A 9,940-nucleotide genomic window follows, 5' to 3' on the forward strand; every position below is an offset into this window, starting at 1 on the left:
AAAAATACAAGAAAAGGGACAGTTATAATAGAAAATTGCAAGCAAATTCCCCATAGTATATATTGAAATGTAAATAATTTTTATAAGAATTAGAGAATATATTTACAGTAGAAATAAATAGGATTTATGTTGAAAAGTACTATAATACAAGAACTGATTATGGGAAAATCAATTAGTCTATGAGCAAACAATATAAAATATAACCAATAAACCATAAAACTCGGGAGATCTTTGAATTCACCTATATGACTTCAACTTTAAGATCTTGAGCTAAAATAAAAATCTCCAAAAAGCAAAACAAAACAAAACAAAACACTCTCTCATTGTAAGTTAATAAATTTGTATTTCCCTGTCTTGCTATGTTTTTTTTTTTTTTTTTTTTTTTTTTGGTGCTTTGTGACACTTCAGTTCCCTTCAATTTATCCCATATGGATAAATCCTAAATGCAGCACACATTTGTCCCAGTTTTTAATAACAGAAATTATCTAGGAAATGAAAGATCCATGACCAAGGATTCAAACAAGTAAATTCTAGAGACAGTCTTTCTCATTATTCATACTATAACTTAAGTCCATCTACATATTCTAGAAATGGATACTTAAGACCCTGATGCTTTCCTGACTCTGACTGCCTTATCACAATCCAAAATCCCTGCTTATCTAACTTGGGGCTTGTCCAACTCATGCTCCTTTCTGCACTTACCTTTCCTTATGGCCAAAGGCAGATATGGGAAAGTGTGGCTCATGTGATATCTCCAGGAGAAGAATGTAATTGTTTCTCTTCTCTTGGGCAACACTAGTACAAGATCAACCCTTCAGTCAGAGACTCTGCTAGGGAGAAATGAGATGGGTGCCTCTGTCCCTCCCTGCTTTTCCCCTCAGATCTGTTTTCCATGGCCCTTCACTGCCCTTCACTGGTCTATGTGTTGATGTCTCTTCTGTCCTTGTTATTCCTCTCCTTTTATTTCATGCCTGCTTTCTGTCTATAATTTTAAGTCTGTCCTCACCATCTCCTTCAATCCCATCATTTCCAGATCTTCCTGTTGTTGATACCCTTCAAATTTTTCATCCATAATCAGAAAAGCCACCTCTTGGAAATCTGCCTTCTTTTAACCTAAAGACCACTAGTGAGTTCAAACCATTTCTCTGCCCCTATAGCCTCTCTCCCCCACTGTCAAGAATAAATGCAAAGTTTAATTGAAAACTATCTGATCTGGAGGTCATTCTGAAACACTCTTAGTGACTGATCTCAGTGTTTTTTTCTCAAGGTTTAAATCACTTCATCCTGCCATCTCTTGGTTCACTCACCTTTTTTCCAGCTCTGCAATCACCTAGACCAAGGTAATATCCTGGTCCCACTGCAGGCTTCTTCTTAATTATAGACACTTTATTTTTCATTTTGTGTCAAAGTTACTTCCTCTGTAAAGTGAAAATAATAAAAATTCAGCAAGATTTTATTGAGTTTTAAATGAAATATGTTAGTCAATACTTAGACATAGCCTGACACACGGTGACTATAAAATGATGACAATGATGATGATAATGACAACAACAGTAATAACAACCACAGCGATATTTCTTTGAAGCAACAGGGTGGGAAACAATTGGGGTGCCCCAGAGTGTCTTCCCATAGAGGAAAATGGCATGAGCAGGGAGAGGCATCTCACAGAAGTGACCTTCATAAGCTGTGCAGTAAGAAACAGATTACATCAGTTTCACCTCTGTTTCATTCAGTGAAGACTCAGCACAGCCAGACCTCTGAATTACACTTTGAAATTTTATCTACCCCCAAATCCCTCTGATAATTATGTTTTCCCTGTTGGTGTGCTTCTCATTCTATTCAGTGCCAATTTGGAAAGAACAGAATGGAAGGTGTTACCAGGAAAATCAATAAGATCCTTGGGACATGACCAGCTGGGAATCTGAGCAATCTTGTTGGTTTTCTAATGTTACCACAAAATACTCTATATATGCAGTAGTATCTGATCCTCCTATCATTCCACAGTCCCTTACCTTGTAGCTCTGCTTCATTGGTCAGTCTAACTCCTATTGCTCCTGACCCTATCATTTGAAACCCATTCGCTGACCAAGTGTCATCTTCCACCACTCCTCATATGAGGAAGATGGAGATCTTTGGAGCTAGACTGTGAATTTGAAAGTCTTAAGGATTTTTAAAGTGTGACTGAGATCACTGAGCTGAAAAAAAAGTCCCATTAAAAATCACTTGGGATACTTGGGATTGGAAAGAACTTGAAAGTTTTCTGGGGCAATGCTTGTCTTATCCTGGAATTTCTCCTCTGTTATGCCTGAAAATAGTCTCCATCATGTGTGAACAACATGTTCATGGGGAGAGAGGATACCACCTGCCACAGAAGTCCAGGGAATCATAAATAAGTTCTGTCTATCTATAGATTCTCCCTTCTGTGGTTCTGCCTTGGAGGCTACCAGCATGGACCTGAACAACAAAGATACAGTGAAAATTATGTCCTGTGCTGAATTGAGAATCTGTCCCTTCCTGAACCAGATCTATGTCCTCCTCATACACTCGATATCTGTTCTCAACTCTCACTCTCTATTCTTTGCCTTTCAAGGTCCCTCTTTGTATCTTCCCACTCCCTCCCACTTTTATTTTTCCCATGTCTCACGCACTTGGTAGATTAGTCCCTCTTGCTTGTAGTAAATGTTCAGTTCTCAAAGCATGAAGGATGAATTTCTAAGTCCTCTTCTGGTCCTTAGAGATATGAAGCCCTGAGATAATGACAGGACAGTGATGGTAACCCTGTCAGTGCCAACATTTCAGTTTATGGCCATTTCCATGCTCTTCTTTCCACCACATCCAGATTGTAGCAGGGTGCTACAGTTTAGGAGCATAGTTAAAAGGACCGTATAGTGATTACCAAGTACTTATTTACTCAATGTCTCGGACAAATGATATAGTGTGGTATGCCATGAGATAGTAGTTTGGAGCCAGAATGTGATAAGGCAGCAAATTATTTTATACACTGTATAGATAATAAAGATTTACTGAGGATTTAAATTATGATGGTCATAGATTCTGTAACTTAAAGGCTAAAATTGACTCAAGTTCAGAGCTATTATTATGTACTGGATTAAAATGAGACTCAGTTATATGACTTGCCTTCTTCAAAATTTTACAATAAACAATAAAACTAATGTCATCATTCATATATCCTGATTTTCTGGTGCAATAATTTTTTCACTGTGCTTTAGAATCCTTTTGGGTGAAATATAAATACATAAATTAGGTAAAGCTGGTCTAACTCTAAATGGAAGCTGGTGCTCAAAGAATAAAACCCCTTATGTTTGCCAATGATATTGTCATGAAAATACCTGTTGTTTAATTGAGCTATGAAAGTGTTGTCATATACACTCTTGAATAATTAAATAAAAATCTCTATACTCAGAATTTATTACATATATGGTATAGCTTGCCAATGTTCAAGCACATTTGCATTTAATACACTCAGTTGAGATCTGACTTTATCAGGAATTATGTCATTGGAATAATAGTTCTCATAAAAAGTAGTTAATTATTAAGAGAATTCACCATACAACAATGGCCTATGAGAATGAGACATTATTTATCTATCTTAACACCAGAAAAGAACTCACACCTCCATCTTCTCCCTAGCCTGAAATAACCAAAAAAATGATTTGTCCTTTTTGCCTTCTCTGATTCTGGATGCTTCCAGAATTCTCCGTGTCCTCTAATTACTTTAACATTAATTTGAATCACTTAGTATCAGCTCAATTTTATATGACCAAAAATCCCAAATTTAGAGCAATACCATTAGACTTTAGGTTTCACTTCAAGTAAACTCTTTTTATCTGGTTTATACATTTCTCAAAGGAACAATGAAAGGAAATAAAAAAGCAATCACACCTTTTACTCCCAATACCAAACTTGAAGGAAAAAAAAGTTTTTTGAGAAGCTTAGGTCATGAGTTCAATCATTAATGATGGGGAGAATGTGACAGGCAAATATCCTCTTTTAGAACTAAGGTTAGATCACCAAGCCCAAGAGCATATATTCTTATGAATGACAGGATGGTTTCTGAGAGAAAAGTGTGATTGATCTGCTTTCCAGATCCACCCCCTTCTGTGTTCAGACCATAATGGACTGCATCAACAGGTTCTCTAGCTCCTTGCTTCTGGTTGGGCTTTACCAAAAAGTGGAACTGATAAGAATTTAATTGCCAAATAACATGAGGTTGGGGATTTATACCCCTTCCCCACACCAATGCACCTCATCGTGGTGGCTGCATCCCTGTAGGGAAAGGCACAGCTTATGCCCAGTGTCCTTCTCCATATGCCCTCTTGAACATGGTATCTATTTCCTGGTAGGACCATAGCCATTACAGGGGGAAAATGACTTCCTCACATAGACCTATGCACCTCCCTCTCTATTCCTGTGTTTATCACTCTCACCACCTCTGTTTACATGTTTATGTCACCTTGAAGTTTTAATCTGTGTAAATTTTTTAAAATGTTTTCTTTCAAGAAGCTTGTTCTTCAAGTTTTTGGTTTCTCAAACCAAAATGGTCCTTCTATTATTCTCTCCAAAGACGATGTGGGGATCTCAAAGGAGCCAATTGCCCAAATATAAGACATAAAACTTCACATACGTCTTTGCATGTTTAGTTTTTCTTCATTCAACATTAAGGAAAAAAAAAACTAGCACTAGTGGAAAGAAGAAGATATAGAAAGTCAGCCTAGAGAGGAAAGAGACAAAAGGAGATTGAATATGTGTCTTCAGTGGGAATGTGCATGGAGCAGAGTGAATGTGAATCAACTGTGATTTTCTCAGCAATTTGGACAGCTGTTATGAAAACTAAGACCACTGTTCCAGTTTGCTAAAGTTGCCATTATGCAAAATACCAGAAATGTATTGGCTCTTACAAAGGGTACTTATTAGATTACAAATTTACAGTCCTAAGGACACAAAGTCCTAAGGACACTAAGGCATCAACAAGAGGATACCTTCACTGAAGGATGGCCAATGGCATCCAGAACACCTCTGTCAGCTGGGAAGGCATGTGGCTGGAGTCTATTGGTCCTTTGCTCCTGGGTTGTGTCTCAAAAATGGCTTTCTCCAAAATGTCTCTAGGCTTTATTGCTTTAGCTCTTCTGTCTCAGCTCCTGTGCTTCATTGCTTCTTTCTCCCAGGAAATTTCTCTCTAAGCATCTGGGAGTCCTCTCTTATCTTCTCTGGGGTAAACTCTGGGCTTCATCTCTTAGCTCAGTATCTCTAGACTTCCTTCTGTCCACATCTCCAACCACCTCTAAATGTCAGCAAGCATCTTTGTCAGTTCTTGATTTTTCTTAAGTATCCAGTGAACCAATCAAGACCCACCCTGAGTGGGCAGGGTCCACACCTCCATGGATATAATTTAAGCAAAGTTCTCACCCACAGTTGGGTAAGTCGCATCTCTATGGAAACACTCAACCAAGAGGTTCCACCCTAATCAACAGACTAATTAGTCTCCCCCCACAATATTATGTTGAAGATTATGGCTTTTGTGGGTGTCATAATAGATTCAAATTAGCACAACCACATAATTAGAATTTTAGAAATAATGTCTTTGTTACCTATGAATCTTAAACACATGATAGAAGAGAAGGAGTTTTCATCAGCCAGAGGCTGTTTTACCATCATATCCCATTTCTCTTACACATTAAAGCTCTGCAGGCTCAATTTTATATTGGAGTAAAACCTAGTCTTGCAGTCAGATTCAGAGAGACAGACTCACAAGTGGAGATAAGACCACTTAGAAGTAAAGAGGAAGGCAAAGCTTTGGTCATAAATTAGATACCACAAAAAGTACAGAATGGTTCTGATAGCAAAGATTTTTAAAAATGACAGAAACTGTTAAAAAAACTTGTGAAACTGGCTTCTTTGAAGTCATCACTCCCACTTTGGAGAGAAAAAAAAACACAAATGAACATCAAGTTTCTTGATAGAAAACATTTTTAAAAATTTACACAGATTAAAACTTCAAGGTGACATAAACATGTGAATAGAGGTGGTGAGAGTGATAAACACAGTAATAGAGAGAGAGGTGCATACCTCTATATGAGGAAGTCATTTTCCCCTCGTATTAGTTAAGGTCCTGTCAGGAAATAGATATCATGGTCAAATGGGCATATGGAGAAGGACACTGGGCATAAGCTGTGCCTTTCCCTACAGGGGTGCAGCCTCCATGATGAGGTGCATTGGTGTGGAGAGGGGGTTACATACCCCAACCTCACATTCTTCTTCACTTCATTTTCCTATCAGTTCCTTTTGAGTGGGGTATCAAAGTAGTTTTCCAGGAGACAAAACACCAGAATTCCCTGTGTTCACTGAAATTTTCATTTTTAATTAGCTATTTATTTTTTAACTTTACATTATGGAAAATAACATGTAAATAGAGAGAATATTATAAGTGTTCATATATCATTCACCCAGGTTCAATAGTTACCAACTGATGGATAGGTGTATTTCTATACATGCACCCATTTCCATGCTTCTTAGATTATTTAGTGACAGATCACATGCATTAAATTATTTAATACACAAATATGTAATTGTTAAATATATAATATTTGAGTCATATATTTTCCACTAAGAAATAATCATACACTACATTTTTTATTTTCTTTTTATGAAGGAATCTGAGTCCATTCTGTTTAATATTTTCCTTTACTGTTGACTTGGTATTTTCATATATATTAATATTATTCTTTAATCATGATTTTTAAAAACTTTACCAGCATATGCCTGAATGTAAACCTTTTGTCACACTGGAAAATATCTTTTATCTATTCTACTCAATTTATTCAGTTCTCTACTATATGAATGGCCCATCACTGAGATCATGACTCTTCAAGGACTGTCTTATATATTAATTGTTACCTAACTACTTACTATCTTTAAAATTTCTTCTATTTTATTTATGTCCCTTATTTTATTTCTTGAACAACTGATTATGCCACACAAATTTGTTCCTATACTTAATCTTTTTCATCTTTTGTACCATTCAGTGGCCCCCAATGCTTTAAAATTGGTCTTGTCATCTTATTTTATCATTAAACTATTTTTTACTCAGAGATTTTTTTCCTTTATTTTCATTTGGAATTACAAAATTTATCATCAAAATTTTCCTTCTGTTTCCTAATATAAATTTAGTTCCTGAATGTTTTTTTTCCAAACCATGAATTTTATAGATATTTTTTCTTCACTCTTTCCTACATTCTTTCTTCTTTTCTGGTGATGCTAGTTAAAACATCATATAAAATGCATTTAATTATGTTTTTCAACTTTCTATTATTTCACAAAGAGAAGTTTTATTTGGGTTATTTAAAATACTGTTTGTACAAAAATAATTTGATTGGATTCTCCTTGAATTCTCTTTCCAGTTACCTAAGCCCTGTTACTATCCTCCAATTAGAATGTGAGTTTCAGGTTTGAGTACTGAGAATTTGTTTGCTTTTTTTATCCTCTCTTCTCATTATTTTCCTGGGAAATGGAGTGAGGCAGCAAGAGATTGGAAAAGTCACAATTGATAATGTTTTTACTGGCATCTTTCCCACTATATTTTTCAAGTTCTGCACATGATCAGAGATACAGAACAAAGTAGTTTAATATATTTTGTTACCCCACTTCATGATGAATACACAGCTATTTTGATATGAAGTCTTGTTTGGTCTCATGAATTTTCCCATTTGGAGACAAGTAATTCAATTGCATTTAATGTCCAAACTTTTTCTAGCCCCCAATCCCATAGGCATGAAGGAAAAAAAATTCCATCCTTTCATTTGTTCCATTTCTAAGCTCAAATCCCTATCCAGCAATAGATTGACTCCAAATTTTGCCTCACTTTACCTCAAAGAAAAGAAATTTTACCTAGTTGCCAATGCCAATGGTATTGCATACTATCTATGTGAATGTTGAATAGTTAATGTCCCTGTCTTAGTTTCAACATGTAAAATTGGACTACTCTTCCAGCCTGAATCAAAAGTAGCTCTATAAATTATTTGAATTAAATAAACTTGCTGTTATATCTCCTGCCTCTAAGATATTTTAAAGCTAGGAAGTTATGATAGAAGCAATTGCAACATTTTCTGTGAAGGGAAATGTAGAGCTTATAAAGTGTTATAGAATGATTATGCACCAAATGTGTCCAAGAAGTTCTAAGGAGGAGATCTTCATGAAGGAGAAAGATAATTCAATGGTCAAAATAACAGGGATTTTTATGTCTTCTAAGACTGAGCAAGCCCAACTCTTTTGGCTGATAATAACCTTAGGAAACCTTGGTGAATCTGCTTTGTCTTGATGCTATAAATAATTGGGTTGAGTACTGATGGGACCAAAAGGTAAATATCGGCCATGGTTATGTGGAGTATGGGGGAGGAGTGTTTTGCAAAGCGATGCACTAAGGATAGGCCTATCATTGGCACGTACAGAATGAGCACAGCACAGATGTGGGAGGCACATGTATGGAGGGCCTTGAACTTCCCTCCTTGGGATGCAATGCTTAGCACAGAGTGGAGGATGAAAGCATAAGATAAAAGGATTCCCAGAGAATCTACACCCCAATAAAATGCAATAAAAAATAAGCCATATACAATGTTGAAAGAGATGTCAGCACAGGCCAGCCGGATCACATCTTGATGCAAACAGGAAGAGTAGGAGAGAACATGGGAGTGACAGAAGGAAAATGTGGGAATGCGAGTTACAAGGGTAGGGAGAACAACAGAACATCTGACTACAATGAAGATCCCTATATAAAGAATGCGTCATGGGGTAAGTTTACTGGAATACCTCAAAGGATCACATATGGCAACATATCTGTCAAAGGCCATGGCTAGGAGCACAGATGACTCCAGAGAAAAAGTATGAATAAAATACATCTGGGCTACACAAGCATTGAGCTCAATTTCTGGAGCATCAAATCAGAAGATTTTTAATACAGTGGGCAGTGTGGAGATGGACATGCCCATGTCAGCAAGGGACAGCATGGCCAGGAAGTAGTACATGGGCTTGTGGAGAGTCTTGTCAGTGTGGATGATGTGAAGGATGGTGCAATTGCCCAATATTCCAACCAGGTAGAACATACAAAAGGGGATGGAAATAAAATGATGCCCATTCTCATAGCCAGGAATTTCAGTGAGGTAGAATGAAGCAGACTGCCCAATAGTGGAATTAGAACCTACCATAACAATGTTCCAAGTGGCTGTTTTCCTACCCTAAAACAGCATGTTCCTAAATGAAAGGAAAACACACAGAAAAGGAGAAGATAACAATTAATGTTTTTCTTATTAGGGTTTTTTCTTAACTTATTGCTTTGTACAGAACCTACCTATCTTCTTTACAAAATGTCCCTTTGTCAAATATTTTGAAAACTTATTTCAAGTCACACCCTCTTTCTTAATATATTACTGAATAATCCTTTAACATTTCTGACTATAATGTAGCCATCTGTAATGCTTCTGGATTTTGCAACATCTCTAGAAAGTTCTCCCCCACTCCCAGTTTAGAATATATTTTGCAAAGTTTTCTACTTCTATTTTTATAGGTTTGTTTGAATTTACTTTTAGAACACCACTTTTTTTGCCATTTTTTTTTATTACCAAAATATCAGTAAGGGGAGAAGGTGGGGCAACATGGTGGCATAGAGAGGAGTGGAAGCTAAGTAGTCCCCCTGGAACAACTACAAAAAACCAGGAACAACTAGTAAATAATCCAGAATAACTGCAGAGGGACAAACGAGACCATCCACTCATCATACACCAACCTGAATTGGGAGGAATGCCTGAGAACACAGCATAAAATCCATAAGTAAAACCTGCAGATAAAAGTCATGAGACCCCCTCCCCCATAGCCTGAGCTGCAAAGCCTCGTGGTACCAGAGAGAAGCTCTCTCCCAGCAAGCGAATAT

At 36.8% G+C, this 9,940-nt stretch overlaps 1 pseudogene; it reads right to left on the minus strand.

Annotated features, from left to right (window-relative positions):
- Window positions 1-8,261: 8,261 nt before the first annotated feature.
- Window positions 8,262-9,218, minus strand: LOC119537105 (annotated as a pseudogene).
- Between the last annotated feature and the right edge of the window lie 722 nt (window positions 9,219-9,940).

The sequence above is a fragment of the Choloepus didactylus genome, chromosome 6 (assembly GCF_015220235.1).
Source record: "Choloepus didactylus isolate mChoDid1 chromosome 6, mChoDid1.pri, whole genome shotgun sequence".
Classification (NCBI taxonomy): domain Eukaryota; kingdom Metazoa; phylum Chordata; class Mammalia; order Pilosa; family Megalonychidae; genus Choloepus; species Choloepus didactylus.